At 35.2% G+C, this 20,803-nt stretch overlaps 1 protein-coding gene across 2 annotated transcripts in view; it reads right to left on the bottom strand.

Moving 5' to 3' along the window:
• The window catches only part of LOC135077442 (uncharacterized), a 245,714-nt gene that overhangs the window by 176,464 nt on the left and 48,447 nt on the right, over nt 1–20,803 (bottom strand). For both annotated transcript variants that reach the window (XM_063971983.1, XM_063971982.1), the window contains one exon: nt 17,368–17,407. The gene's annotated coding sequence lies outside the window, so the exon portion shown is untranslated. The remainder of the gene's footprint in view (nt 1–17,367; nt 17,408–20,803) is intronic.

Raw genomic sequence — 20,803 nt, 5'->3', positions numbered from 1 at the left:
ATAAGGAAATAATGTCAGATAGTCTTATCAAATACTTAAATTATATCGAATAGTTATAAATTATACACTTACCAGCTTAGAAAACCTACAAGTATGAGTTCTTACCTAACTTGAGCCTAATCCTGAATCGGGTTAGCACAGCACCACTTAGGCTGACGACAAACGAGCGCAATTTCCTTAGCGTAATAAACGTTCAAGTTCCAATATATTTTGCGTCATTCTGAAGTTTCTACAGAATTTTTGTGTGGACTCAAAAAACGCGTCGAAAACGCTCGTTTGGCTTCAGCCTTATGTTTCATTTTATGAATGAGTACAATATCTTAACTTTTAACAAATTATTGCAGTGTGACACTGACCTCGTCTCTAATACAGTCATGCGTTATTCTTTTGTTTCAAATGGACTATAACTCCTTCACGACTTAATTTATTGTAATTTATAAATGTATTAGGCCATAAAATGCATGGCTTGATTTATACCATACATTCTTGAACTTTAACGATATTGTTAAGAAAAGAAAGAGGATACAATTAATTTAAAAAGATCAACGAACGTGTAACCAATTAAGCAAATAAAAGATAAATCTTTTTATTTCTCATTTTCATTAGAAATGTGAAAGTAAAAGATGAAATTGGTTAATTGTTTGGTTTTCAGACACGCACGCATTGATTTAATAGAAATTTAATGTAAATACTAATATTACCTACCCGTCACATAAGTTTATGCAACAAAATTAACATCACATGGGTATTATAATTACATATAATAATTTATAATCTACTTATTCTGATTTAGCTTGTTCCTACAAAATAATTATCTACTAGTCAAGACATTAAGATTTATTAAAGGCAAAATCTATACTAATATTATAAATGCGAGAGTAACTCTGTCTGTGTGGCTTTCACGCCTAAACAACTGAACCTATTTTGTTTAAATATAGAGATAGTTTGAGTCCCGAGAAAGGACATAGGATAGTTTTATCCTGGTTTTTGAGACAGGGACGCGCGTGATAAAGATTTTCTGTCACAGACAAATTTTCACGCGGACGAAGCCGCGGGCGGAAAGCTATTAATTTATAAATTTAGATTGACATTTGTTAAATACGCCTGTGATACTTACACTGTGTTGAAACATTTGTATCAGTTCTCTCCAAGCACTAGATTTATCTGAGCCCACTGGGTAGTCGACATTTAAAGGTTCGAATCCAAAAGTAGATAGAACTAAGATAGATTTTAGATAAGGAAATAGCTCAAACTAGTTTAATACCAAATTAAGCCATTTACGAATGCTAGATTGAGTGATAAAATTAGCTGTTATTTATGTTTCAGCATTTGTTCTGTATTGCCTTAGGAATGGTATAGTTGGAGCCTATGTCTAGCTTTTTTCAAAATAAATCTTCGATCGCTTCTCTACATTGCTAAATAAGCGATAAAATATAGAATAATGGTGACTTTAGCGGATCGAAATGTAATCTAAAACGAATCATTGTCCAATTGTCACAATAAGTAGTTATAAAAGTTGCGATTCAAATCGATTCATATTTTGATTCGATTCTCGTCACACTGCATCGTCATCGTCTGTACCAACCCTAACTAAAATGACTCTATCACGCTTGCAAAAGTCAATAGCATCACAATATACGGTCATTTAAACCTTTCTTAGTACAGTCGAGAACACATCAACATACATTTATTGCAAAATAACACATAATATAACCACATAAAGTGCAACAGTGTTTACCTTATGTACGATCGTAAGTACTCGCATACTCTGATACAGTTCAAACATCGGTACAGTCAGGGCCAAACAGTTCGTGACACCCAAAGTGGTCAAAAAGTTGATGACACAACCTTATTCAAACCCTCAAAGACGTGTTTCGAACTTATTTTCTATTATGGACGTCACGAACTATTTGACTGACTGTACACGCACTCCAAGGACATTAGAAGGGTCCATCTGGGTCTATCGCATACGATGCATACTTTTAGACTCCTACGCATCGGCTCCACTTAAGCCTTAGCTCATAAGAATCAGAATAAGGCATCGTGAGTGCAAACCAGACTCGACAACATCCAATGAAAAATTATTTGAACTCTAACAGTCTAATCTTAAAGTGCAGTTTGTTTCATGTGCAATAGTTAAATAGTTGTGTCAAAGCAATGCTCGAGGTATGCGCGCGCGCCGAAATGCCACGCTCCATTCCGCCCGAAACGATATACCAAATGTCAGAATCGTGATTTTTGCACGAAACGTTTCGCAAACGCAGCCCGTATGCACTTTGTTGCGATCGGCTTATATCTGGTCACAAGGGATAATGTCATAAAGATAGCGGTCAGCGGGATACTAGAGGGTAAATGAGAACAGATATGGCTATCGATAATTGAACAGCTGTAATAATTTGATTACATGTTTCTGTAATTTGCCATACAATTCTCTGTTTTGTTCTATAAATTGGCAAATAATTTTAAGATTTGTCTTGCCTTTCTTCTTTCACTTCTATTGTAAATTCGTAGGTGCATGAAGTAGGTTAATGATCTAAGTATATTTTTGACTCTATCATAGTTGGAATATACTTAGTATACCAAGCAATTTATACATAATTAGATAATGTAAGTAAATATGATGTCCTTAATATGGAAAACGATATACCAACAAAGTTATAAATAAAATAACACTAGGTATATTCTCTAGGACTAGATATCCTATAAATCAAATGCTTTAACGATATACCGAACATGCACCAAACAGGATCTCCGCCAATAACCATACTTTAAGAGCATTTCCCTACACAGCACCGTGCCAATGTTAAAAGCAAATGTCCACAATTTCCAGAACTAGGCAACATTAGACTGGGCCCAACTAATGCAGTTATAATGGTAGTATTATGTTCTAAACCAGGATTTCTAAAACTATGGGCCGTGACCCAGTGGTGGGTGGCGAGCGAACATTGAGTGGGCCCTGAATGTAGAACGACACACCACCCTACCGATCCGACCGCTGGGCAGCGGGCGAAATTTCCTATAGGTGGGTGACCCACCGTGGGTCCCAAGTTTGGGAACTTGTATTAGATGAGTCGTAGCCCAGACAACTTTGGGAACCAGTGCTCTAAACCAAAGGGGAAAGTAGGCAGGTCATTTATAGACGTCATCGGTCCCCGGGCAGAAATAGAATCGGCGGATGTTGGGGCTTAGCTATTGTTTATAGGTTTTGCAATTAGACACAGTCGGATAGGTGCAAATAGAACTTTGAAATACGTTATGAAAGTAATTTTAGTCTGAAAATGTATCGTATCCACAAAATATTAGGCTTGTGGGTAAAATAATAGCTATCAGAATGTTAAAAGTGCAACAGATACTTTAGACTTTTGTTGAAATAGGAATAAATGGCTACTTTCCATTTGAACATGGTGTGGAACTCTTTAAATTATTTTTAAAAAGTTAACTTATAAACATGTATATTCAAAACGAAAATCCACTTTCGTTTAAATACGTTAATTAATAAGGCAAAGAAGAAACTAGGTCCAAACGCAAAATGATTAATTAGAACATCATTTGATCTTCCATAAACTATACAGTTGACCGCATTTTGCATCTTTGGTACATCACTTACCTAGAAAGTGATTTAATCCATATAATTTGAAATTATGGGTTGAAGCCAGCTATTCAATGGCCGACAAAGTCATAGACATTGAAATCGGCAATTTAATGCCATTGAATCATTTTCATGGTCCAGATCCATCGCCAGACCTCCGAGATCTATATCGGAATGCAAGTGTTTGCTATCAAGGATCTATGTAAAGCGGATGCCTACAGCTTCCAGTGTAAAATGCTCTGGAGCTCAACTGTTCTTTGGAAGTAGTGGAGATCTGTTTATGTTGGTCGATAACTATTTTAGTTTGAGGAATTTGCTCTGGTCACGTTTGGCCTCGCTTTGCGGAAGAAAGGTCTGAGCAATTACTTCTTTTGTTTCCACCAGGTTGATCGTGGCTCGACAATTTTTTGCTCCACTTGTACTGGCCTGTTTTTGTCTGGATTTTTTGAAGGTGAACTTGATAAATTGACATTGTCTTTGGCCAGCACTTTACGTTGTACCATAAACGTGTTATAAAACTTACAATAAATATTTACACTGATGAAAATTATTTCTTTATTTGGGAAAATTGCATCATTTACCTATTTCAAATAAACAATGTCTTTTAAGGTCATAGGAATAGAGTAGCTACATATTTACAAATTTAATTTTAGGTAACTTAAAAATATTTTACGGGAAATTGACATGAGTCAATAGGTAGGTACTCGTACCAAGAATTTCTCAATATTTGCGATAAGCGGTAAAAGTCCTTACGTTTCTGTGTTAAGGTTCCGTTTTGCAAATATGATGAAAACACAATGTTTAGCGATAAGCCACAAATTGATAAGTCACGGAGAGTTCACACTATCTTATTTTATTTCAAACTATATTTTATCATCGAAGAATCGTGTCGACAAACTAATTTACTAACAATTTTAAAAAGTTTTAGTTCTAATTTCACCAAAGTGCTCGATTCGCACTGTCATAGAAACGTTAAATAACTGCGGTGAATAAAATGTAAGGAATGTTAAACAATAACATACCAAATGCCTTTTTCACTCGAAACAAAATGAGGATCACGTTTCTTACTTAAAACAGCAAACATTTTGTCCTGTTTTCCGCAAAAGGCGCATTTTAGGTACTAACAAGTATTATTTGTTTTTGCTTATCCGTTACATCCTTGACTTTTACCGTTTAAATTACCATTTGTTTTGTACCAAATACATTTCTTTGGAACAAAATATCCCAAAGTATTAGTCACGACTGCAAACTTAAACGAGTTTTAGTATCTTTAACGTAACCTTGATTCTACTGGAACGCTTGCCAAATCATTATAAATTGGATTATAAAAGTTGTACACACGATTTGTTTGGGGACAGGCTCGAAATGTAAATAAAATCCGACCAAGTAGGCTCAGTAAATTGAAAAATAAAAGAGAGATTGAAAAATATTGAGCTCACTACAATATGGTCTTATCTCATTTTTTTTAAGTAAAAATAATACACCTACCAATGGGTATACCATGTTGTGGTTTTAACGATAATTCGATGTGACATTAAAGAACTATTAATTATTACTGCTCTTACAATACCAAGTCTATGAAAAATTTACAGATACCTAACTAAAGCCATTTAAAGTATTATTGTCAATGCCCATTCTACGAGTCTTCTTCTTTTCCCTACCCCTTTTCACATTATTTGGGGTCGGCTCTCCTTGTTCTTTCTACGAGTATAACCAATTAAATTAAAGACAAATTATGTAATTTTCGTAATATTCAAATCAGTGTTTGTGAATATTAATACTAAGCCAAGCTCTACAATTAAATACTCTACATCAGTCAATGTGGAGCTACTGCATCGAATTTACCTTGATTCTCATTATTAAGATGCTCGAGTTGGTAATACGATCCTGAAATGTCATGTTTTTATTACTTTCCTTTGATATCTTGCATTCAAAGTAACTCCGATTTCTTTTTTGCGTGTTCAATTTGATTAACATGATGTTTTGCTGTAAAAATCCTTCTTCGTTTTAAAAGCATTTTTATTGGCGTTTTTATTTTATGCAAGCTGAAGTCGAAGAAAACAAGATAATTTAGATGTAAATACTGTCGGATGTTTTTGTTCAATTAAAATGAAAAACTTAAAGAAAACAGCTGTAGATAACAACAGTATTATTAAGTGGTAAGAAGTGTGCTAAAAACCTGACATTTTGATTTTAAGATCCTTCCAGTGACTTGGCCTACTTTTAGCTTGGTCGACAAACCAAGTCGCATCATTGAATTTTAGAGTTATTGTTCGAGAAGGATTCTATATGATAGTTAAAACCTATTTTCAAATCTTTGGTAATAAAACTACTTACCTAAGCTACCTATTTTAAAATCCATAGTCCAAAAGATTTCTATAAAACGAGAAATACCATAACCTTCTTATTACTAAGTGGTAATAAACTTAAATATTGATCAAAAAGACTATTTTCGTCCAAGAATCCTAACAAACTAGCAAACGAGTCATTGTACAGAACGGCACGTCAACCTAAACACTATAAGCTCTTATGTAGTTGTATTAAGAGCGATTTTGCAACAAAAACGTACAGTCTGACGTGCTGTCTGTATAATGTTAGAGGATAGATAGCTGTGAGATATTCGCGTCCTAACAATTTATTAAGACCATTGAACAGGCAGTGGAGCGTGGTGAAACGCTTTCTATGCGCGCGCGCAGCGTCATTCGTTATCTATACAAAAACAAACTTAAGTATGCAGAAAATAGGTTGGAGTTTTGCTTTTATTGTTTTCTTTGAAAAAACAATTCGAAATTATTATGTAATTTTGTTTTTCCTCTTTTTGTATTGTTAAATTCCAGTAATAACAAAGTGTTTGCAAACGTGAATTATAACCTTATATGCTTTGCTTACTGAACACAGCATTTAAAACTGCCAAAAAAGTAGTTGTGTGACATTATTTACCAAACACTGGTTATTTCATGGCAAACAGCAATACAACAGGAAATTCTAGAGTTCAGTATAAATATAAGTATACAATAGACGGAAGTGTTTATTATACCACTTACTAAGTTCCTTTTATAATAGAGGCTTCTCATAAACGTAACATTATAATAATATTTATGTGCTATTTCTGTCTTTTTTCCGTATACCTTCTTTGTCCTTTCCTTAACTAAGTGATGTTCATTGTAATAAATGTTTCTTTCTTTCTTTAACATATTATTATTAGGATTTTTGTTGTGTATGTGCTCGTACTAAAATTCATGTTTGTTCACAGAATTTCATCAGTCCATGTGGTTTTCTTTGCCGTCATAATGCTTCTTCCGTAACTCTACAATTGCGTGCGCGTACGTCGTACCATACCGGATCCATGCGCCGGCGCACTCATCTCAGCGCTCGCGGACGTCCGTTACCTTATTGTTGCTTGTTGCTATCTACGATCCAAGGATGGTAATGAATAAGCCTATTTGTGGTTGGAGGGCGAAACTGAAAGTCTATTAGGGCTATATTTCACCGGGACACCATGGCGGCGCAACCAGTCGCCGCTACCAACAAAATGTATGAAGCTTGGCGCAACCAAACGGACACCAAGTGAGTAACTCTCTATAGAGCTGTATACATTTTGTTGGTAGCCGGCGACTGGTTGCGCTGCCATGGTGTCCCGGTGAAATATAGCCCTTAAAGCATTACAAGTAGGTTGCCACAGACGCGAGGAACGTGATTTTATAAAGAGTCAAATAGCTGTTATATTGTACCAAAAACGCCATAGTAAGCACGTGGCATGCCTTTACTATTTACAAAATTTTCATCACCATCTTTTCAGCCACAGTCCACTGCAAAACAAGCACTCCCATCCCATCTGAGGCACTCCCCAATGATTTTCAGAATTACCGGTTGGTAGCGGCAGCATCCAGTACCTTTATGAAGTCTTCTGTCCACCTCATTTACTAAATAAAATGTTTTTTTTTATCGCTTGGCATAAACCAGCGAGATAAAGAGTCATCACTGAAACAATATTTGTGTCTAACTTAGGTCAGAGTTCAATAACAGATCTTTTCCTTGTTGAGCTCTTTACATTTAACTGTCTGTTAACGAACTGATTTTGATTTGTTAATTGCTTTTGTTAGATATCCAAGTGTTTGCGAGCACTTATTTTACATTATAGTGTCGCAATAGTAGCACATGGCGCCTCAATGTCAAAACACCTAACGAAGCATTATTTCATAGATTCGATCACGATCTCCGAATATGGTGCAGGCGATTATAGCCGCTCTGTTAAGTGCCCGAAGGCCGGGGGCCGGTTGCGCAAGAGTGTGACAATCGTTGTTTTGTGGAAACGGTTGTTCTATTGTTACTAGGATAGAAGTTTCCCAACCTTTATTAAGGACGACCCCTATTCACCTTGCCATCAAAATTAAAATAAAACATAATGAAAAAATGTTGGCATTTTTTTAACGTTCTGCAGCTAGGTTTCCTAAAAAGTTGATCTATGGTTGCCTTAAAGTAACTATTAGGTATGTGTTAGTCAAGTGAGCTACTTACTTAACAGGTAAAAAAACCTTACCACAGAAATGACTTTCTTTCTATACTTATATTTAAGTTGGTTATCATTAAAAAACTCATAAATAACATTTTATTATTTACCTCAAAAACCTTGACGTTTAACAAAATGGTTGCATGTAAACAATTGCACAAAAAATTGCAAAACAAGTATCAAAGGTGTTTTGCAGTTTATCGTAAAATTTAATATCGTGCTTAAGACGGTCATTAAAAAAACAAGGCGCTATTTGAAGGCGAAACGATCGTCTAAAGGTTCGGCCAAACCAACGCGATCAACCGGCGTGCAACGATGGCGATCAATGCATTTAGGTCTAGTCGCCATCGCTGCACGCCGGCTGATCGCGGTGTGATCGCGTTGGTTTGTCCGAACCCTAACTATAGTGTGGTTAATATCGCTTGCATGCAGCCGAATATTGCATGCAGTTTGACTTGACTTGGGCACTTCAAACGTCTTCGAGAGCGTCTATTAAAACCATCGCCAATCATACAGCTGGTAGGGGTGCTATTCTGTAAATGATCGATAAAAATAAATTAAGGCTATTTGAAAAAAAAAGTGCAGTCTTCTACAGTCAAGGGACAATATTTATTTAATGATACAGGTATTTCAGCGGTCTTCTAATTTATATAACTTTTATTTTAGACTAGGACAGCCACACAGTAGAACAGTTGCACATTTTGTAATTTTTTAAGTGTCTCATTTTAACACATTTTTGGTTGGCGTTGACGTGAAATAAGCTTTATTTCTTTACAATAATTTACTGAAATTAGGTAGGGAATTACACCGCTCTGCAAAAATCCATACCTACTTTGTCAAAACAATACGTACGTCAGAAAAAGATTGACGTTTAAAAAACAATTAATCGTCGCGTCGCACCTATTTATTAAGCTCTTATTTCCAAGCCAAAGTCGAGCGTTTCTCAAATCGCACCCCGTAATTATGTCGGGCGCGAATCTCGAGCCAATTTCGACCGCCTCCATTAAGGCAATAATGTGGAAATTATTCAGAGCTCACCTCCTGGCACATCGCGTTCGAAACAGCCTGAGAATCAATTGTTTTGGATTAATAAATGAAAACAAAATATAAAATAAGCAATTTAATTGATCTTACGTATCGCAATTATGCTTTTTTCTGAGATATTATTAAGTTTAATAACAAAAGAAACGATAAGTTACTTATTATTTAAAGCTAGGTACACTATTAGGGCAGTTCACTCATACTCTAAAATTCGTTTAAAAGCCCTATTAAAAGCCTAAGCACAGAAAATAATTTTATGACTTTTTGTTGATACTTCGTTTGTGAAATTAAAGTGTTGTTTTTTACGAAATTACTAGCGACTCACCCCTGCTTCGCACAGGTACAATGTATTTATACTTAAAAACCTTCCTCTTGAATCACTGTTATAAAGATCTACATAGAGTCAGACAGACAGGAAAGCTACTTTGTTTTACAATAATAGTGATTAAAAAATAAAACTTTTCTTAGTTTGGGGTTAAGCGTCGCCGTGTAAAATACTCAAAGAAAATTATCATGAGAACATACAAAATTCGACAGTTGTTCCAGAATAGAACCCTCAAATTAAAACCATGCGTAATACTAACAACTGTTTATTAATATGTATCCGTTGACAAATATGAAAATCACAGGAGTCAATGCCAGCAACAAAAGGCGATGTTGATAAGCCCTCGTGTCTAGCGAGGTTCAAATATATGGACTGCCACTTCTGGCTTTAAATTTACTATCAAAAATATCTAATTCTTATTAGTATATTTTTAGACTTTTTCTTGTTGGAATTCAGCTCTATAATAACGGCTCTATCAATTGATGACCCATGAAATATAGATTTCATAATTTTGCAAACTTTTTAAATTTGTTTTAATAATAGCAAAATAATTATGTGGCTTACGATTTATGATTAATTTAACATTCACACCCACAGATTTTCAATTACATATTTAATAAATGATAGAAGTTTCACCTTTACACTATCATATGAATTCACATATAAATCTAACAGAACCTATAATTATCGGATAAACATTATTGAAAATTTCTAAATATCGATCGAGATTATGCATTGATTAGTTAATAGCGCCCCGCCCATCGAATGGGTTATGATTTGACAGCTGTCAAAATGGAATGATATATCTTACGACTTCATACCGGGTGTAGATGACAGCGAAGCGGTCCTAGGAAATACAGAATCGAATGCTAATGTAACATTTATGATCGTGTGGGTCGTAACAACTACGTTTGAAACTGGTGTTAGACTTTATGAAAGGCTGACATGGCTCGGATCAACAACAATCAACAAGCCCTTCAAAAAACAGAACTATAAATCTTTTTCAAACAACCAGCTTGATTCAAACCAATTCTGTGTTCAAAACCAGGAACAATAAAACATTAATTTTCGCAATGTGTGTCCCATTAAAAATCGGAACATAAATAGCCTCCAAGTCGTTAAAGTTCTCTAAATAATAGCTTACAAAGACTTCTACAGAGGTTTACATTTACCCTGCACAAAATTTAAGATTCTCAAACTAATTAATCAACTTTTCATTTAATTAAGATTTCACAATTTAAACTGGTCCCTTTTAAAAGTTTTTAACTCATCAACATCTTACTCGTTATCATCATCTCATTACGTATTTTCAAGGACAACTCTTTTTTATCACCCTGTATAAATCGCTAAACGGGATTCACACCAGCCAATGACGGTTAACAAAATTAGTTAGTCAAATGAAGTTCCGTTTTGTTATTAATCGGCGCTTTCCACAAAAGTTCAACAAACTTTTGACAACAGCTTTTTGTGGGCTTTTAATCTCGTGGGATAGTTGAGCTTTCCGCTCGCTTTGATTAGTTTTAAACTAATTTGTTACGCAAGTTTTCTCGTATTTATTTCTTAAAATAGAGTTGTCGTGTGTGATTTGGTAAACATCTGTTTTAATTTAACGAATTGACTTCATTGAAAGTGTCCTTTTATTTGGATTAATATGAATAAAATTCATCAAAACACCTACTGATTCAGTTCATTCAATTCAAATCACATCAATCATCGCGGCAGTATATCTAGTTCATCAATAAAGTTCATATTGGCGTACAAAAGCGATAACATCGTACTGACCACAATATCTATGCAAATGGCTACGCGAAACAGTTAACTTACATGCGTTGATCGTTCTCAAAATGCTTTATCTCTTGATCCACTGAGATTGAGGTCGTAAGACAAAACAAAAAACAATCTAGTCTACATGATTGATCAAGATCGTTTTAATAGTGTACGTTTTAATATTCAATAAATCTTATAATGCACATAAATCAATTGTGAAGTGATTAGTAAGATAAGCCACTCACGCAGCGCTCGAGAGTGCATGGGTGACCGTTCTCTCGCATTATATCAAACATCTTGGTAAGGAAACCACGTTAAAATAAGTGGTAGATACCTCCTAATCTTGGAATTCGTCCAAGCTCCTAATAGAAGTTAAGCCTAGACTGAGGCTCTAGGGCATATTGATAACATCTGACAGTAAAAATCACGTTACTTGAGCCATGGCGCGGCAAGCAAGGTTAGCATGTAGTCTCGTACGTACGTAGGTAGTTTGATTTCATTTTAGCTAAGTAAATACCTAAGTGACTGCAATCGTATAGTTATAATTAATATTCCATCAAAACTGTCCATAAGCTTGTAATTGTGTCATTTTTAACTGACATTCATCGTAATTCTTTTAAATAGTGTTAATGACTTAAATACAATGTTTCTTACAACTTTTACTTCATATCTTAAAAAGCTTTCATTCCATATTTTACTCGATCCTACAAAATGAAAGAATATTGACCTGTAATTGGCGCTATTATTAATTTTGCCGGCATTTTACTCGAACCAGTATACGAACGGTACCATGTGAAAACTGTTGTTGCGACAGCCGAACGTCTGATCCCATCGCGGACTGGTAAAAGTGGTAGGAGTGGGTCAACCGGCGTAGGGTCAATAACACCGAATGCATACGTATCAACACATCAATCGATCGTGTCAATAAATCACGAGGCGGATTTTAATAAGATGTATTGCTTGTTTGAAGATAACACGATGGCAATGAAAATAATGAGGTTCTAAAAGTCAATGCCAATGCTGTTAATGTAAAACTTTGATAAGTTTTCAATCAAAAGTAAGCACAACATTGCTTGAAATCACTCACATGGAAATTATGTGTCAACTCTACATTATTTAACCTATTAGTTGTAGGTAGGTATTTTAGGACACTCGAAGGTAAATCACTTAGCCACGGCAATACACTGCAATATCAGAGAAGTTGCCGAAGACAAAGTATTGCATTTTTATCCGTGCGCGTTAGCAGCTGCAAGCAAGGTTATCTTTTACGCATTTTATTTCTGTTTTTAACCCAGGAAATGCATTACACCTGTTGCCGCCAAACAGCAGATGTTATAAAGTAATTTAGGAAATGAAAAAATTGTAACTAAATCCATCAGCACATCGATAAGAGCAGAATTTCGCAAGCCGCGTGCATGTCACATGGCGCGTGCTTACCACATGTTCCCCAACCTCTTTTTTCAGTGACAGTATTCGTTCTTTTCAGCCAAATGTCGTCTACTGATGGACAAAGGTTTTCCCCAAGGATTTCCAAAACCGGTCCTGCGCTGCCCGCATCCAGGTTCTTCCAGCGACCTGCACTAGATCGACGGTACACCTAGTGGGGGCCACGCTACGTCTTCCGGCCCGTGGTCGCCACACGATAAGAGCAGAATTTCACAAGCCGCGTGCCTTTTCCCCAGCTTTATTTTTCAGTGGCAGTATTGTTCTTGAAAATTTGATCATGATTATGATCTTCAAACCTCGACATTGTTCGACCCAGACCCGGTTATATAAGCGACCAGAGAGAGTGCAGTTTCACCGTGACCGGTCCGTCGCGGATGTCGTCGCCTTATTGTTTGATAATTAAATTATGATCAGCCAGATGGATTTTATCGCCCGAGAGAACGTGAGGCAATGACCTTGGCACCAGTCAAGATGCTCGTCAGAATTAGAATGGATTTCTTTTTTGTTGAAAGACTAATGTGAATATGGTAACACATGCTAATAGATATTCGGATTTCGCCGCTTTTGCAAGTATTTTGGTGGGTTTCACTGAACTTTGCAAGAAGATTATTTTTCTTTATCTTTATTGATAACCGAACACCACCGTGGCCGCGTGGTCAATTCAGTGCTTATTCGTTCTTAGATTTTTTTAGAGAAACCTCATCATCATCGTCTCAGCCATAGGACGTCCACTGCTGAACATAGGCCTCCCCCAATGCTTTCCATGTTTCCCGGTTAGTAGCGGCCTGCGTCCAGAGCCAGAAAAACCTGGTAAGTAGTATTTCTTTCTTGACATATTAGAGAATAATGTAATACTCGTACATGTATGCAAACTCTACAAATTATGTTATTTATATTGTATCATGCTTGCTTTCAAAAACGATCGTAATATTCGCTAATAATACTCAACAGTCCAATGCTCTGCCGAGTTTGAAAGCAGACATTGTTTAATTACAGGTTTAAAACACAACCATCAATTGAGATACAAATCAAAACTCGAGTAACGTCAGCATCACCGTGATGACGATTATACAACCATGACAGTCGTTATGCCATTCCCATAATTACCCCATAACAAAGGCGAGAGTGATCTTCGTAAGGTCACCGAACTTTTTGGCCAGACACTATGGGATCACACGGTTTTACCCATTTCACCGCAATTTTAAATGATTTAGCAAGCCTGATGGATATTATCGTGGGATGAGCTCACAATGATGATGTAGAAAATATCACACCGTGCTAATTTAGGGCTTTCGAACTGTTTTAAAACAATCAAAGGCTTTTCTAACTTTCTCAGCAGTTTTCTGAAAAGCATCAGTAGCTAGTTGATTATTTTCGTATTATATTAGTATTTTCATGGTGGTATAAAGCGATTTAGGTCAGTCAATTCAGTATGTACGAGTACGTAAATAGATGAGATATCATAACGAAAGTAAAAGTTACTTTGCATTTTATAAACACTTTTTTATTTATATTTATACAGGATGTTAGGAAAATGGGTATATGAGCCGACACTAGCCCATGTTAACATGGTCATATAAATGGTATGGTGAAGTCAGAAAATTGATATCTTCATTTTAATTATTTTAATTTTCATACAAATCGGATTTCATAAAATTTATTTTGTTTGGTAATTAAAAAAAATATACCATATAATGGCTCATATACCCATTTACCTAACACCCTGTATATCTTTTTGTACCTAATGCATGTTTAAAGAATCTGTTATAACATATTTAGTAGGGTGGTCCTTATTTTTCGACTTTTGAATTATCCCCGGGGCACTTTCTCATTCGATTATATACCTCTAAATATGAAATTAGCTTTTTTTGTTTTTTTTTTAGTCAAGATTTAGAGCTCGCTACCAGCTGTCAAAATATTTACAAAAGCTTTGAAAATCTTAAATCATGGTTACATAAATGTTTTATTTAAGTGTTTATATCACATTTTACGTGCAAATGAACATCGCATAGATAGTATAGACAATCGCTTCTTGTCCCCTTCTCCCCTCAACCCCTCTTCTATACCGACCATGGTACCGACGCGTCGAGATACTAACAAGTAAACCCTTATATCTTAAAAATAATTGATTCAAATATGTACATTGTACATAATATCTTAGTTCATAGCAACAACAATAATTTTGTAATATTTTTATGGCTTTGGCTTTAAAAATAAATGAATCTAACAAATACAGATTTTGTTTTTACTTAAAATTCAAACCTTGGTAGCGACCCCTAAATGTCTTTTAAAAATTAAAAAAATAATAATGAAAGACTTTCATATGGTATATATTCAAATTATGTGGTGCCCCGAAAAATATAAGAAAAAAAATTTTTTCGTAGGAATAAGGACCACCCTAATATTTAGGGTCACATTTTAGTCTTAATCTACATTTAAGTATCGTTTTTAAACCATTTAATATGTAATCTGTTTTGTTTTCCAAACAAATAAATAAAATAAAAGATATTCCAACATGGGGCGCTCTACCGCTCATTGGAACACTTCATACTGATAGACCACTTTAGTCGTGTAGAGTTGATTACAACTCAACCAAAGAACGATGATGACTCAGTAATCGATACTAACAAAGGAAATATAATTGTTAAACAAAATGTAAATCTTTTCATTGAATTAATAGGCAAAATATTCAAACACTCAACGTACAGTCGCCCCATCAGACATTTTTGTTGTAAAACAGCACTTGTAACAACTACTTAAGAGGACACCGTGTTTAGCTTGAATTCCCGTGTCTGTTCTACCCGCAAAAGTTATATAATTGTGCGTATGATTCGTGCTTCCTGTAAGAAGCGATTTCTATTACATTAAACGCAAGACTTCATACATTATTAATTTTACGATTGGCTGAAGCATCCAAGAGCTAATGCTTATAATAACAACATGCGTGTGGGTAATAAAGTTATAAGTAGAATAAAGGTTTCGTTTTCGTTCAAAATAATAAGTTAATGGTAGGTTAGTACATATTCAAGAATACAATAAGATTTAAAAACAAGAAAGTGAGATAGATAATAGGTAGGTATCTATGTATGTATTTTTCAATGTAATTCTGATGTTTAAATTCGTTGCCGGTTCCAAAATAGCCAGGCTTCCTGCAAACCTACTTCAACTTCACTGGTTGGGTTTAATTCTTTTTATGTGATAAGAGGCAAACGAGCAGACAGATCAGCTGTCAATTCGCAGTCAAACTGTAAATCCTGGCTCTACAAGAGTTACAGCGGTGAGATTAGTAGGTATATCTGTAAGACTAGGCGCAGACCACCGATTTTTAGTTGGCCGATAGTTGTGCCCGATTTTAATTTGTATGATGAATCGGCCAAATCAAATCGGTGTAATGTGCGCACTTTCATACATGCCCATACTGATCAACTGCCCGGCTAAACTATCGGCCGACGAAAAATCGATGGTCTGCGCCTAGGCTAAGTCGTATTAGAGCATTTAAAGAGTATTCAAATTGCCTAACTTTCTTACAAAAGCTACGTAGTTACAAGATCTCACTCGACCAGCGATTTCTATGCGAAATGACAAAATGTATCAACTCCGAATCCATATCTTATCTAAGTGATTAGCGCTTTCAAAATAGAAGTCGAGTTATAAATGTGTTTACGAATACACCGCCAAAGATCACACGCTAGTCTCCTCATTCGCGATTTGCACAAATTTCCATAAAGACTAGGGATGTTAAGGATATGAAGTTTCGGTTATCATAAATGGATACAGTTACGGATATTACAATAATATGGAATAATATTATTCTCGTTTCGGTTACGGTTACGGATATGAAATCATTTCGGATTATCCGAAAGTATCGGATAATTTCGGTTACGGATATTAAAATTTTAAAATGTAAAATTCAAATACCAAGATGCTGCGCGACCCACATAGCCACTTTATTTACTACGACGACACCTATGATAAAGTAAAACAGGCGGGTATATTAGATGGTGCCAGGGGATGCCAGACAAGTAACAAATATTAGAAAATATTAAGATTTAGACTCCGCCTTTATCCAAAACTATCCGAAACTTTTGAATCAGTTTCGGTTACGGTTACGGATATCCATAACATCCCTGATAAAGACGATCGCCACGATATTTTGACCTACAGCAATTAAGTCGCCTAATTAAAAACCAATGTCCAAGGTGCGCCGGTTCTCGCATTTTAATAGATTTGGCATTTCGACGTGCATAAGTTTTGCTTTATTTCAAAATGCACCGATTAACTATTTAATATTTTGTTTTACATTTTTTGTCGCGTTTTTTGTTCATAAAAATCGTAAGTGAAAAAGTCGGTGCCGGATCTTACTTGTTTAATATCAAATTACCCGCCTCATACTAAAGCAATTGAATCGGAATGGACTGAATTGATTTATCAATCGATTGCGTTAACAGTGTGTGTAAAAAAAAGCACTTAAATACACTTTGGAACATATTAAAATGTTATTGGTTTTGAAAATTGACTTTTTATTGGTAGAGTTAGTCTCAACAGGATATTAAGAGCTTGAGATGAGCTTATTAGTCAATCTCAAGATCATTTTTACAAATGTAGAGCTCGTAAATTGCGAGTTTAAAAAAAATGTTATACATTAGTCTTTAAATGATAAATGATACTATGGTATTCTTAAAAACATACCTGGTATTTTGTGAAGACCAGAAGACACACGACACACTATCTGTAACAAAAAAAATACATTAGACTCATCACTAATTGCACAAAACAAACAATATTAACAAAACAACTACTACCTACTTACAAATAAGGTTTGTCATTTTACCGTATTCGTGTATGTTTTCTTATCGGTACCGGTATTTTTATCGGTACGCAACGTTGTAATTTATCATTGCTCCTTAAACACGAATCGAAAACATAAATTACAAGTGGTGAAATTAAGTTTAAAATATCGATTTAATGAGTGAAACCGATTACGTCAGCCTCAGTACTGCCTCTTCCTTGTAATCTGATGTGAAACGTCAAAAGACACGATAAGCTGGAGAAGATAGCTATTAAAAAGCAGTTAAATTAGATGGACAGTCGCTGCGAGTATAATATAACTGGGCACGCCCACAACGGGAGCCGGCAGTGATTTCCTAAGTTAGCGACAAGTTAAGTGATGTGACAGCAAAGGAAGTAGTATCGATATTTTTGCCGGTAACGTACATAACTTCAAAAATATTAATCATGATTAGTACTCGTATAGGTAATTGTTATAATAAATAAGAAACGCAAATATTTTTCTACATTATAGTACACTTTTTGGAGTCAGTAATAATTCTTCGTTCAAACAAACTGCGCAACTTGTAGTTTTTAGAGACTGGTGGGAAAATTATAGGATGCCTAGCTAAAGTTTCAAAATTATGATAATCTAACATAACATTTTATTGTTACTATTAATGTCATATTATGTTTAAAATTATGTTATAAACATTGGTGACTAAGATCCATTTATCGACGATGACTGCTTTAGCGAAATTGTATTTGAATATTTAAATTATTGACCTCCAACATTAAATAAACGAGTTTCACAGTTTTGCATTGACGTGAGAATATTATGATACAAGGATGCTGAGACGATTACAGTTGTGGCGAGAATGCAGTTCGAATCTAAAGCTGAGTTGCACCACCTAACTTTGACCGTAACTATGACGATAACCGGTGCTTTTTGTATGGAGTTTGACAGATTTTTGACGTTTGTCAAAGTTAAAATAAGATGGTGCAACCCAGCCTAACTAACGCGTTTCATATTAAAATACATTACTAAAGAAAAATAAGTCGCACAAAATACTGCATAATATTATGTATTTTATATTCACAACTAATATGCGAAAATTGGCACGCTAATACTACTAAATAATACTGCGGCGCGCGCCGCGCTGCAGATTTCATAGAGTTTTGCAGTTTGCGGTTGCAGTCTGCAGTCTGCGGCCCGTCTTGGAATTGTACCTTAATCAACACATCATTATCAACAAAACATCGTCCACCCCATCACAGCACAGGCTCACCGAATTAAGTAACGCAACATAACGCCAACGAAAGTGAAAATGCCGAAAGTAAGAGGCTCTTATCCAAATAGTGATGCGCCGATGATCAAAACCGGTTCCAGTAGGTGCGGTCGATGAGACAAGAGGATTACACGCTATAAAAACGATCCTGGCTAGCTAATACCGTGAAAGCAGTACTTACGCAACCGGGAGTGTGACCTTTAGATAAAAAATTTGTATTTGAATTTCGAATAAAGTTTTTGCGAAATAGTATTTTTGACGCACGACTAAGTCTATTCCTATACAACACTATTTCTACAAAAAATGTGATGAGGTAATTCGCAACAAAATGCATATTTTTTACTTCTTACTCGTGACCAATTTTCTACGCATAAAATCTGCTTAATCCGAGTCTCGAGTCTAAAATAAGGAAAAATTATAATTAAAACATCTTGGTAAATCTTTACTTTAATAACCACCGTAAATAATTTGTTAACGAAAGCGGGGACTATAATTCTACAAAGTTTATGTAACGTACAAACTCGCCAGTGTAATTTGCAATAAAATATTACATTGTATCAAAACGTAAAAATATTTATGATAACCGGATCCACAAAATGCCTAGTACAGTCGTAAACTCACAATATTTTTGTTGCAAAAGAACCCTTACAACAGCTGCATAAGATGCTGCTGTCTGTACAATCAATATACATATTATAATCGTAATGTATGCCGATATGTCCGTCCTAAGCCCCACTTGTTACATAACTCCAATCAGCAGTAGTCCGGCGATTAACGAATAACTATAACATTTGCCGTTAACGCATACAACTCTTATACACTATTACGTAAAAGGTTTTCGAACTGTGTAGCGCCACAAAGATGCTTCCAAGATCGTATTCAGTCCTTGGAGTGAAATGTAATATTTGTGACAGATTCAACAACAGAACATCTCTAGCGAGCAAAAGTGACGATGTCTTTGTACATGAACACTTTCTGAGCACTATATTCAACAACCTTCTATTCAATATTATTTTCCTATGATAGAATGACAGAGAGAGGTACTGTCAAATTATTGAACAGATAGACCCAAACTTTGGCAAAATGTATTACCTATGTATTTCTTAAGCATGCAACACAGAACATTACGCTAATAATGGCCGTCCTCAAATTAAACTTAAAAATAAAAATTGTTAGATAGTGATGATGTCAAGGTCTAATTATATCAATTTCCTAATTTACAGCCTAATAGATAATCCATTTTATCGAATTACACTATTAAATTTTACTATAAGTATCATTATTTAAGTATTTACATCAGAGGATTATCAATTTAGCCTAATTAAATCGCAACTCTGTGGCGTGCCTGCCCGTGAACAGTTTCGCATTGAGTGATGGGCCGACGCAACAGAATGACTTATAAATGTATTGGAAATAAACGGACACGTTACAAATGACTACGAAAGCAGGGGAAGAGTGATGTACAGAGCACATGACTATTTTTTGTTGGAAACTCGCTCTTATTACAGCGAGTTAAGTCACTGTGTGACTTGATGTGCTGTCGTCAGTACATAATGAAAGCACAGACAGACAACCTTGATTAAAAATAAATTATGCAGCCTATTAAGCTGCTTCTATGAACATGTCGCTTGTAAAGTTTGGATTGAAATTTCAGATTAATGATGGCTAGTTGGGTATCGGGAGGTAAAGATAGTTTTCGATGTCGATATAGCAGATAATACTCAAGGGAAAGTGGTCTAAACATTTAAAGGGATTTCAGAACATGCTTTTGTAGCTGAAAGTCAGAGTAGTACGTAAATGAAAATTTCTCTCATTTTTCAGGTTTTATAACTGAGCTACGCTACATGTAATTCTTGTTGAACTAATAAACTACTAAGATTACTACACTAATTATTATAAAAAACCTATCTCGTTTTTCATCTTTTGGAGAAAATATGAAGAACAAGAAACTGCGCAGCGATGTTTTGACTCACGTCAATAAAAGCTTTTTTCTTTCATCCTAAAAACCTTCCTGAACTCAATCGCTTTTGTTCTAGGTATTAATAGTTTAGTTAGACGCACTGTTATAC

Source organism: Ostrinia nubilalis, chromosome 13, assembly GCF_963855985.1.
Source record: "Ostrinia nubilalis chromosome 13, ilOstNubi1.1, whole genome shotgun sequence".
Classification (NCBI taxonomy): Eukaryota; Metazoa; Arthropoda; class Insecta; order Lepidoptera; family Crambidae; genus Ostrinia; species Ostrinia nubilalis.
The sequence above is the reverse complement of the archived record's forward strand: the minus strand, read 5'-3'. Positions and strand labels throughout refer to the sequence as shown.